This window comes from Asterias rubens, chromosome 18 (genome assembly GCF_902459465.1).
Source record: "Asterias rubens chromosome 18, eAstRub1.3, whole genome shotgun sequence".
Lineage (NCBI taxonomy): Eukaryota > Metazoa > Echinodermata > Asteroidea > Forcipulatida > Asteriidae > Asterias > Asterias rubens.
In genome coordinates, this window is record NC_047079.1 from 8,158,439 (window position 1) to 8,168,933 (window position 10,495).

A 10,495-nucleotide genomic window follows, 5' to 3' on the forward strand; every position below is an offset into this window, starting at 1 on the left:
CTGTAATGTTTGGAAAAATTGTTGCATCTTTACACAAGGCTAAATATAGCCTTGTACGCCTGTTTAGCCAAAACTTGACAATTACACAACCCACAAATTTTACTATGTACACTTTTTCAGTCGAAAAATGTGACAAGTATACAAGGCTTGCCTTGTACAACTTCTGAGCCAACAAGCCTATAGCCTTTTGTACTTGTAATTTTGGCTAAAAAAGATCACAACACTATAGTGAACTTGTCATATTTTGGCTGAAAAAGTTCATAGCCTTGTGATCTCACAGGGTGAGCTTAAAAAGCCAAAGGCAACCTCCAAATTGTCAAAGCCTTGTACCATTGTTTTCTAACAGTGTAATACAGTACTAAGTCCCTGGACTTAACTTGTTTGTGAGTCATCAGACTGCATACATTGTGTGGTATACAAATGAGGAAGCATGTGCTTGTGACTTTTAGCCAATCAGTGACAAGCTTGCTATGACATCATCAGACATGCAGATAATTGTATTGTAAAGCCTGGTACCAGTGTGCCAGGATTGTGTATTGTCAGCATTTCCTGTATGTTATAAACCTCCACAAAACCTTGCCCTGAGCCATGTGACATAGCAACTCTCTGCTGTCTGAAGAATTCAACTTGTACTCAAATCCAGATTCACTAAAAGCTTATTGACAAACTATAAGTGAAGAACATCCAGACTAAAACTCAGTCAATTTGCGGAATGGCAAAAGTTGTTCTTCTTGTCCATTAATTCTGCCTTCTACATCTAGCAACGTTTATTTGTTGTTGTTCTGAATACAAAGAGGGGTTGCATGCTGAATGAGTTTCTGGGCAACATTTTGTTTGGCAAGCTGTCTTTATACAACCCTCTGAAAGAAAGGAATGCCCTCACTGTGCCCCTGCTGATATTAACCTTGCCATTCAAGTTGCTACTTTGTGACTGTATCGTCTTTTGACCTAAATGTATACTATTATATTGATTGAAATTAACAATAAACATGTTTGTTTTCATAATCAAAGGCAAATGAAATTAATAATAAATACCACAAAATACTTTATCTCTTGAAGATCAATATATTTCTACTTGCAAAAAGAATGCAAAATCATTTGGCTTACTCAGTGCATTCTGTATAATACTAGGAATCTCTCAGATATTAATGCTATAAGCATGGTTTGTTGTACTGACAAATATTTAGCTGTAAGGTTTGGAAGTTGTTTACATGTACATAGCTGTGAGTCCCAGCACACAAACTAAACACTGTAATAGAGGTGACACTGTGTTCCATTTTTGGAACAGTCCCTATGCAAATGAAGATCAAACTTGTAGCCAATCAAACTGCATGAAATATTGTGTGCTGGGGCATCAGTGCACAGAGTATGTTGGTTGCTTGTTCAGTTTTCAGGGTAGTTGTGTATTTCCCTATGGATAGGGAAAGTTGAAGCAGCCTAGGATTTTACCTTGTCAGTAAATCAGATGGTCTAAAATCAGCCAATCACAGATAATTACAATTAATTAACCAATCATTACACTGAATTGAATGCTGCATGCCATTTGTTAATGGATTGGCAACTTAGACATTGCTTTTTCAATCAAAATAGAATGCTAAAAACACAATAAGACCTTTGGTTTTAGGAGGTGTACATGTATTTGCTTTAAAATTAAACAAATTAAGGTTTGCTTGCAAAAACAATTGCACATTGGTATAATATTTGCCAATTCATGACTAATGCTTATTAACATAAACATGTCGCAGGGTTCACCACAATACACCTGTTGGCACCATACCATTTGCCACCTCACAAATCTAGTGAGTCATTTATGCAAAACTTTAGTGTAATTAGACCCAGTAACACTGAACAGGGCCGCTCTAATTTGGGATTTTTTCAAAAGTTTTGCAGCGGCTAGTCAGCAAGTATTTATTAACTGCGACCACACAGATATCAAAATAAAAAAGAAAACAGCACCCCAGCCCAGTTACCTGCTTATTCTTAGCATGTTTAGTGCGAAGATTTACAACGCTTTAAATACCACTGCCCCCACTCCCCCCCCCCCCCCCTCCTCATAAAACAGCTACTTTGCTGAGATATGTCGCAGTTGTTGTATAAAGGTTTTATAAAATAAAGTATTGTAATCTAATGATTTTTTCTTTTCCATCCATTTTTGCCGCTTGCGCTGTGGATGTTGTATGAAAATAAATAAATAATATAGACAAATAAATAAATAAATGTACCAAAGAAAACAGAAACAAGCAAATGTTAACTGACAAAAAGGTCAAAGATCGACGAGAGTTCAAGTTGTAGCAGACGATAGTTGATTATTTATTTTTTCACTTTTAATTTATTAATTCGATTATTTTTTATAAAAAAATACTATTAATTTTCGAAATATCTCTAGAGTTAGGCCAACTGTGTTAAAACCTAACCCACATAAAACAATCATATTAATACAAAATTAAGAAGTATTATATCTCGTTTACTATTCCAACCCCACTTGGTCGTCTTGCTATATCTTTTTCACAAACAATAACACACAAGTTCAAGTGGGGACAAAGGTCAACTCTCTGACCCCCCCCCCCCCCCACCCCAACACACACGCACCCCTTACTTCACGCATGAAATCCCATTGGCAATTTTGTGACAAAACAAGGATCCAAGCTCGAGAGCTGTCGACCAATCAGATCTTGGTATTTTTACCTGCACAGTTCTTAATGAAGAGCATTTACTCTACACGTAATCCCATTAAGAGTTTTGTGACAAAAATAAGGATCCAAGCTCGAGAGCGGTTGACCAATCAGATCTTGGTATTTTTACCTGCACAGTTCTTAATGAAGAGCATTTACTCTACACGTAATCCCATTAAGAGTTTTGTGACAAAAATAAGGATCCAAGCTCGGGAGCTGTCGACCAATCAGATCTTGGTATTTTTACCAGCACAGTTCTTAATGGAGGGCATTTAACACACGAAATCCCATTAAGAATTTTGTGACAAAATGAGGATCCATGGCCATCCAATCAGAAGCAGACAAACCTGCTGAGCAGTATTCATGAAATTGACCCCTGGATGTGTAGGTGACATACTACGTCACAGAGCAGACCAATCAGAACACGGAAAGTAAAAGCCCATGAAATGCAAGCTATTATCCATCTATTGAAATCATTCATAAATACAGCATGCATTTCTTCGGGCCCAGCTTTTGTTTGTTGTTATCATGTGGAGTTTTCTACCCCTCGACTATGAGCCTTTGTTTTGATGATTTACCCAGTTGTAAAAGTATTACGTAAGCTCATTTTCTTTTCTATTAGCACGTGATTCAGTGGAAATTTCCGTTCAGATTTCTTTCACTTTTGTTAAAACTCTGGCAGCGTGGTTGGCCAGTTGACTCAACGCTAAGCTACGGTAAGGGTGGTTGTGGCAGGACGCGGATGGTAACTTTTTAAAGTAAGGTAGATGACTGAAGTTAGTTAGATATTATTTTATATTTATGGGAGTATTTTGCCTTGTTTTCCTGTGCACCATGTGCTATGCTGTGCTACGTTAGTAAATGCTGTGTTCGCCGTCTACATGTAAATGCTTCTTCTCGTATCGTAGGACGTCCTGTTTTCAAGGTGTCCCTAGAATCGCGGCAAATCTGTTACCTCTCGTGCTTGATGTAAAAACAGTCTCTAAATAAATTGTTTGTGGTTTGACCATGGTTTGACTTGCCAAGCAAAGAGTCTCCTATCCCTTGACCAAAACTTAGAACCATGTAAGGCTCCACTCGTTAGTTGCACTTGCAAATGCAAATTTAGTGCTTTAGGCGTTTCTACAACTTTTTACAAGGTACAAAAATTGGTCACAATGTTGGGCCCGATAAAGAAAAATTGCCCTCTGGAAAAGTTTTCTCAAACACTTTTTAACTTACATTTTACGAGGATCAGATCTTGTGACTGAATATTCTGCTGAGCGTTCTGTGAAATAAATACAGTGACTTAAATAAGCCATGTGCCTTATATCATTTTCTTTGGAGAATGTTGTTTTAACCCTCATTAATATTAAAAATTAAAACATTTGCTAGGTGATTCAATTATCACTATTTATTTATATGTTTTACTATATATATTAAGGAAACAAAATAACGAAAAAATAAATACAAATACAACCCATTTACAGCTCAACAAGGTGGGCTAGGAAACGTTTTGCCCTTCACACTCCTGGAATTCTTATTTAAAACTGCATCTGGCAATTAGTCTATTTGCAAGCTTGTCTCTATGTTGTTTGTTCTCACAGTGAGCTCAGCCGCGTTGGTCCAGAAAATTATCCCTGCAAAAAAAGAAGGAGCAAACAAATGCTCACCCAATTTTCACCCTCGTTAGTTAACATATATGCCTCCCCCTCGTTGAATTGTTTTAGGTTTAAGACTAAGTTTCTTATTGTGTCTGCCTCATCTCTGTTTTTTCCTTCAATTTAACATCTAATTATTTGAAGTTTACAAGTTCTAATGTAGCCTGCCTGATAATAGTCCAAACATTGATGCATAACATTGGATTATAAAATTGTGTCTCTTGTCTATAGTAAATATAATAAGATTCTTTAAGGCAGTGGACGCTATTGGTAATTGTCAAAGACTAGCCTTCACAGTTGGTGTATCTCAACAAATGCATAAAATAACAAACTTGTGAAAATTTGAACTCAAACGGTCATCGAACTTGCGAGATAATAATGAAAGAAAAAACCCACCCTTGTCACACGAAGTTATGTTCGTTGTATGGTTGATTTCGAGACCAAGTTCTAAATCTTAGGTCTCGTGATCAAATTCGTGGAAAATTACTTCTTTCTTGAAAACTATGGCACTTTAGAGGGTGCAGCAGTATGCCATAAGCAGACTGACTCACGTCTAGTGTTTACTTCCCATAATGCATTGTATCACCTTATAACATAGCCGCCCGCATGTTGGACTCTAAATCAACAGACACTTATTTACAAACTCAGTAGTTCATACTATATCCATTTGTTATCCAAAGCTGTTTGTTTATTCAAGTACTGAAACAAAACTTAGAAGAGAGGATCTAGCAGTATGCCATAAGCAGACTGACTCAAGTCTAGTGTTTACTTCCCATAATGCATTGTATCACCTTATAACATGGCCGCCCGCATGTAACAGTCAACTCTCATTATCTGGAATAAAGCTTGACTTATAATCATAACATACGAAGTTGTATCATCTTACAGAGGGAGCCGTTTCTCACAATGTTTTATACCATTAACCTCTCCCCGTTACTCGTCACCATGAAAGGTTTTATGCTAATAATTATTTTGAGTAATTACCAATAGTGTCCACTGCCTTTAACATCCCATCCGAAGGACAAAGCAATGGTTAAGTGTCTTGCTTTCTTAAGGACACAAGTGGCACGGCTGGGGATTCAAACCCACACTCTGCTGATCAGAAAAACCAGAGTTTGAATTTGGTGCTCTTAACAGGCCACTACTCTTCTACAACTCCAGGTTATCTTTGTGGGCTAATGCATACCTCCATGTATTAAGTAAAAACACTGTACAGAAACTCTGCGGTTGACATGCTCTCACTATGAAATCTTCTTCTAGTTCATCATTCTCCTTGAAATTGTCTTTTACAATCCCTTTTGACCTTGTTTTCATGGAGTTCTCTTCTAACTAGCCATAACCTTAGTTTTAAATTGTTTTCACTGTGCTGTACTGCCAAACCCTCCTAAGGCTATCATGAACACAGCCAGATAGATTACTGTTTAATGAGGGGAAGTCAACCTGAGTGATAAGTGGTTTATTGGTCAGCCTTCACCTTGTTTAAGGTCAGCAGTACTGTGTCCAGCCATAGAGCTAGGGTCCTAGCTCTATGGTCCAGCGGTGTCCAACATACTGTGCTTGTTTACATTTGGAGTAGAGCATGACATAGCATGGGTAAATGAGGCCATGGAATTGGGGAAGTGTGAAATTACATTTCAGAGAATTAGTCAACAATTTAAAAGGTCTGGGCTTGGATGGGGAGCATTCCTTGAAACTAAAGTGAAAGTCACAGAGCCCAGGTGAAGAAAAAATGCCCCAAGGTGAATTGGATGGTTCACAAAAGAGAAACAATTAAATTTCAGCCAATTCCTGCGTTCAATGAGATTTCGGATGGTTTCACAGTGGATAGTGTCTGGTGTGATATCTTTTAATTTACAGCAACAACTTTGCCAAAACCAAATACTCCCCAGCGATCATTCATTTACAATCCTGCATGTGGAATGGGCTGCTCACGGGAAACCGATCTTTGTCAAACTTCTTTGAAACCCGATCTTTTTAAGACTGGTTAATAATAATAATAGTGGTCACTCTTAAAAATAATGTTAATGAGACAAGTTTCGTTAGAAGCCTATACACAAGTTTTTTTTATAGTAAATGGATGGTTATGGATTCTGGATTCAAGCACTTAGTTTGTGATCCAAAAAGGCTAGGGTTTCACTTTGAACTTACCCATGTACTTAGACCTCAGTGTGGCAATACAAGTTTTGGAATAAGATGACGTCATAACTTTAAATCAATGTTTAATTATTTACAAAAGAATATATCTGGAGAACCGTAGTTGCTACATGCAAGATCTTTGCACCCTGTGAAAGACCCTGAACATTTTTTTAAAGCTTACACAAAGTGTGTGATCTTTACTTCTGTTTAAAAATTAAAGCATTTGGATACTTTTGGTAACACAAAAGACAATGTCCGCAGATTTACATTTAACTTACACCAAAGATAATGATTGTGTAAAGCTTTCCTAGAAATATTACTATCTGAGGTGCTGTAGTTCTTGAGAAATTCGCTCTACATGCTTAGTAGTTTTTGTGAATTATAACGGCAGGAAAACAAAAAGTGTAAATGCACCAAAAATACAATTACATGTCAAACGCATTATAAGCAAGTTTACATGTAAATAGTATTCCAATGCATTCAGTCTCGTTCAAGTACTTTATTTAGCACCTTGCCCCTCGTTCTAAAACTACTCTCTAACCACTGGAGCTACCATCTTTTACTCTGATGTTGTCAAACATGTTTCACAACTTATAGAATGTTATCTTTGTTTCCCAACATGCAGTGACTGAGATTGAGAACCTGGGATGGAGTCCTTCTCATCTACATGCTCTCTCATGACAGACCCTGCAACCACTGTAATCCCGTGGTATTACGGCACAGAGGGATTACGTCCATCCTAAAGGTATATTATTATCACCATTTATTCACTCTAACATCAAACCTGCACCAAACTGCATGAATAACAAGCTCACTCCCATCTACACCATCACTTTAAAATCTACTAAGCTCATTTCCATGCTTGCATGTTACATCTTAACAATCAGGGGTTCGTTCAACGACAGCGAGAACGTACCCCATCTATAACTCCACACAATCCGTTATCAGTCACTTGTCATGTAACAACCACTCACACCATTTATATGCACCTGAAATATTCCCAAACTAAATGGAATAATTCTGTTTGGATGTGCATTTTCTGAATGTATGTATTTTCTGTTCTTTATTTACTGCAATGGTGAAATGCGGAACCAACTGCCATTGGAATACGCAATATGGAGTCCAATGGAAACTGCACCAGTCATTCCAGGGCCATGAAGACTTCATTGGAGCTGTGGTGAGCGGAGGTTGCTGTGAGGAAAACAACACTTACACATTTTAAAGTTCAGGAATAGAACCTGAAGGTAAGTTTATGTTCAGGATGTTTATAGTTTGGAAGTTCATGCAGGACCAAAATTGTAAACAAAAAATCCTGAAATGATGATATGTTGTTAATTTTTGTTATAGCCAATGAACACTTTCTGAACAGAAAAACAAATTAAAGTTCACAGATTTAAAAATAACTCGCAGGGTTTACAGAAGGTAATGGTTAAAGACTTCCCTGTGAAATATTATTCCATGAAATGCTTTACTTTTTGAGAAGACATTAATACAATTATCAATTCAGAATATCGAGAACAACTGATTTATTATAAACACATTATTTTCCCGTTATTTTTTCCCGACTCTGATGACCGATTGAGCCTAAATTTTCACAGGTTTGTGTACAAGTTGTGATACACGAAGTGTGGGTCTTTGGACAATACTGTTTTATCGATGATGTGCTATTGCTTAAAAGAGAGCCTCCTGCAAAGAAAAATGTCAAATTGAGTTTTGCGCTTCACTACTTTTCAAATTGATATGAAAATTGTTGAGTTCTTTTTTTTTGTTTTTTGGGGGAGGGTCTCTGACTTCATATTATAATGGTGTAAAATGCCATTTTGTTTGAAGCCCTTCAACATCTTTTATGTTTCATGTTCTTCAGCTGTGGTGAGCGGAGGTATGCTGTGAGGAATGACACTAATTTAAAAGTTCAGGAATACAACCTGAGGGTAAGTTTATTTTCATGATGTTAGTACTTTGGAATTTCATTCAGGACCATAATTTGTAAAGAATTTTCCTGAAATGATGATAATTTGTTAATTTATGTTAAAGAGGGGCTCCTGCAAAGGTCAAATTGAGCTTTGCGATTCACTATTTTTCAATAAAATTGTTTATTTGGGGGAAGGGTCTCTGACTTCATTTTGTAATGGTGTAAAATGCCATTATGTCTGATGCCCAAAATTTATAGAAATAAAACAATAGTGGATATCATCATATTATGAAATACATGGTCGATAAATTGTTGTACATAAATTGTTCATTTCATTTTGAAACTCTGATCATTCAATCCAAAGGGCATTACATCTGAGTTAATTTGACTGACACAGAAATTCCACTTGGGAATGTACAGACACTTTTTTGTTTATATCTGATGATGTCATGTTACATTAACTCAATGATTGAGCTAATTTTGTGGTTTGAATGCAGTTATTGAATGATTCTCCATATACAGGTGATGTCACAAGGATAATGGCTACCAAGGATCATGGAAGGAGGACGAGGATGTCTTATGGTCTGAGGATGCAAGTTTCTAGGTAAGATGACTTAAGAAAGTAAAATACAGTATAAGTTATTACTGTCTGAATGTATCTATTTTTTGTCTTTTATTTACTGCAATGGTGAAATGCGAAACCAACTGCCTGTGAAGTACGGAGTCCAATGAAAACTGCACATCAATACCGTCTGCGTTCGTGCTGGTGACGTCCATCCGCCGATGACCAAGAAGACAACCGCTGGTTCCTGGCTTCATAGAGGAGTGTTCCTGTCTCCCTGGTGGATGAGAGAATGCATTGCAGTCTGATGGATCAACAACAGATGTAATAATGGCAACTATATTTGTTTTGACATGAAACTAAAACAGATTTTACACATGTAATAACATAACTTTAAAGGATTGCGCAGAAAGTTTGTTGCGTCAATCTTTTTACAACAATCGATGTCTTTGAGATGACATAAATAGTTCAAACTTGTTGCTGAAAAGCAGCGACTGAACTCAACTTTTGAACTAACTTAGTGATGCAGTTGTTGAATGATTCTCCATATACAGGTGATGTCACAAGGATAATGGCTACCAAGGATCATGGAAGGAGGACGAGGGTGTCTTATGGTCTGAGGATGCAAGTTTCCAGGTAAGACGACTTAAGAAAGTAAATACAGTATAAGTTATTACTGTCCATAAGTATTAAGTCGTAAAAAAAAGTGCTTTTGAAAACTTAATGTGGCGTATTTTGAATGCCCAAACAAAACTAGCTCAATAAAACCATGCAGTTTAACCCTTAACAAAACCTAAACATTCCTTTCTTTCCTCTGATGTGTTCATAAGTGTTCATCAAAGTTTAACGAAAAATTTACAATTTATTTTACGATTTGCTAAATGCAGACAAACGAGTTGATGAGAAATAGTTGACTTTAAAAATTCAAAGAAATAAACCCTAACGAATAATATGATTGAAAAACTCAAACCCACATTTATGTTGACCTAAATTATTCCCAAACTAAATGGAATAATTCTATTTGGAAGTGCATTTTCTGAATGTATCTATTTTTTGTCTTTTATTTACTGCAATGGTGAAATGCGAAACCAACTGCCTGTGAAGTACGGAGTCTAATGAAAACTGCACATCAATGGCGTCTGCGTTCGTGCTGGTGATGTCCATCCGCCGATGACCAAGAAGACAACCGCTGGTTCCTGGCTTCATAGAGGAGTGTACTGTCTCCCTGGTGGATGAGAGAATGCATTGCAGTCTGATGGATCAACAACAGATGTAATAATGGCAACTATATTTGTTTTGACAGGAAACTAAAACAGATTTTACACATGTAATAACATAACTTTAAAGGATTGCGCAGAGAGTTTGTTGCATCAATCTTTTTACAACAATCGATGTCTTTGAGATGACATAAATAGTTCAAACTTGTTGCTGAAAAGCAGCAACTGAACTCAATTTTGAACTAACTTAGTGATAATATTAATTTTATAATAATAATAATAATAATAATAATAATAATAATAATAATAATAATAATAATAATAATAATAATAATAATAATAATAATAATAATAAT

General features: G+C 36.5%; 1 long non-coding RNA gene across 3 annotated transcripts; it reads left to right on the top strand.

Annotated features, from left to right (window-relative positions):
- Nucleotides 1-3,275: 3,275 nt before the first annotated feature.
- LOC117302462 lies at nt 3,276-10,204 on the top strand. Of its 3 annotated transcripts, XR_004520431.1 has the most exons (6): nt 3,276-3,430; nt 7,074-7,692; nt 8,313-8,379; nt 8,883-8,964; nt 9,078-9,246; nt 9,477-10,203. It is a non-coding gene; the product is annotated as an uncharacterized LOC117302462 (long non-coding RNA). The 3 variants fall into 3 exon arrangements; XR_004520430.1 differs by having other exon boundaries at nt 3,276-3,435; nt 8,883-9,246; nt 9,477-10,204; XR_004520429.1 differs by having other exon boundaries at nt 8,883-9,246; nt 9,477-10,204.
- Nucleotides 10,205-10,495: the final 291 nt, after the last annotated feature.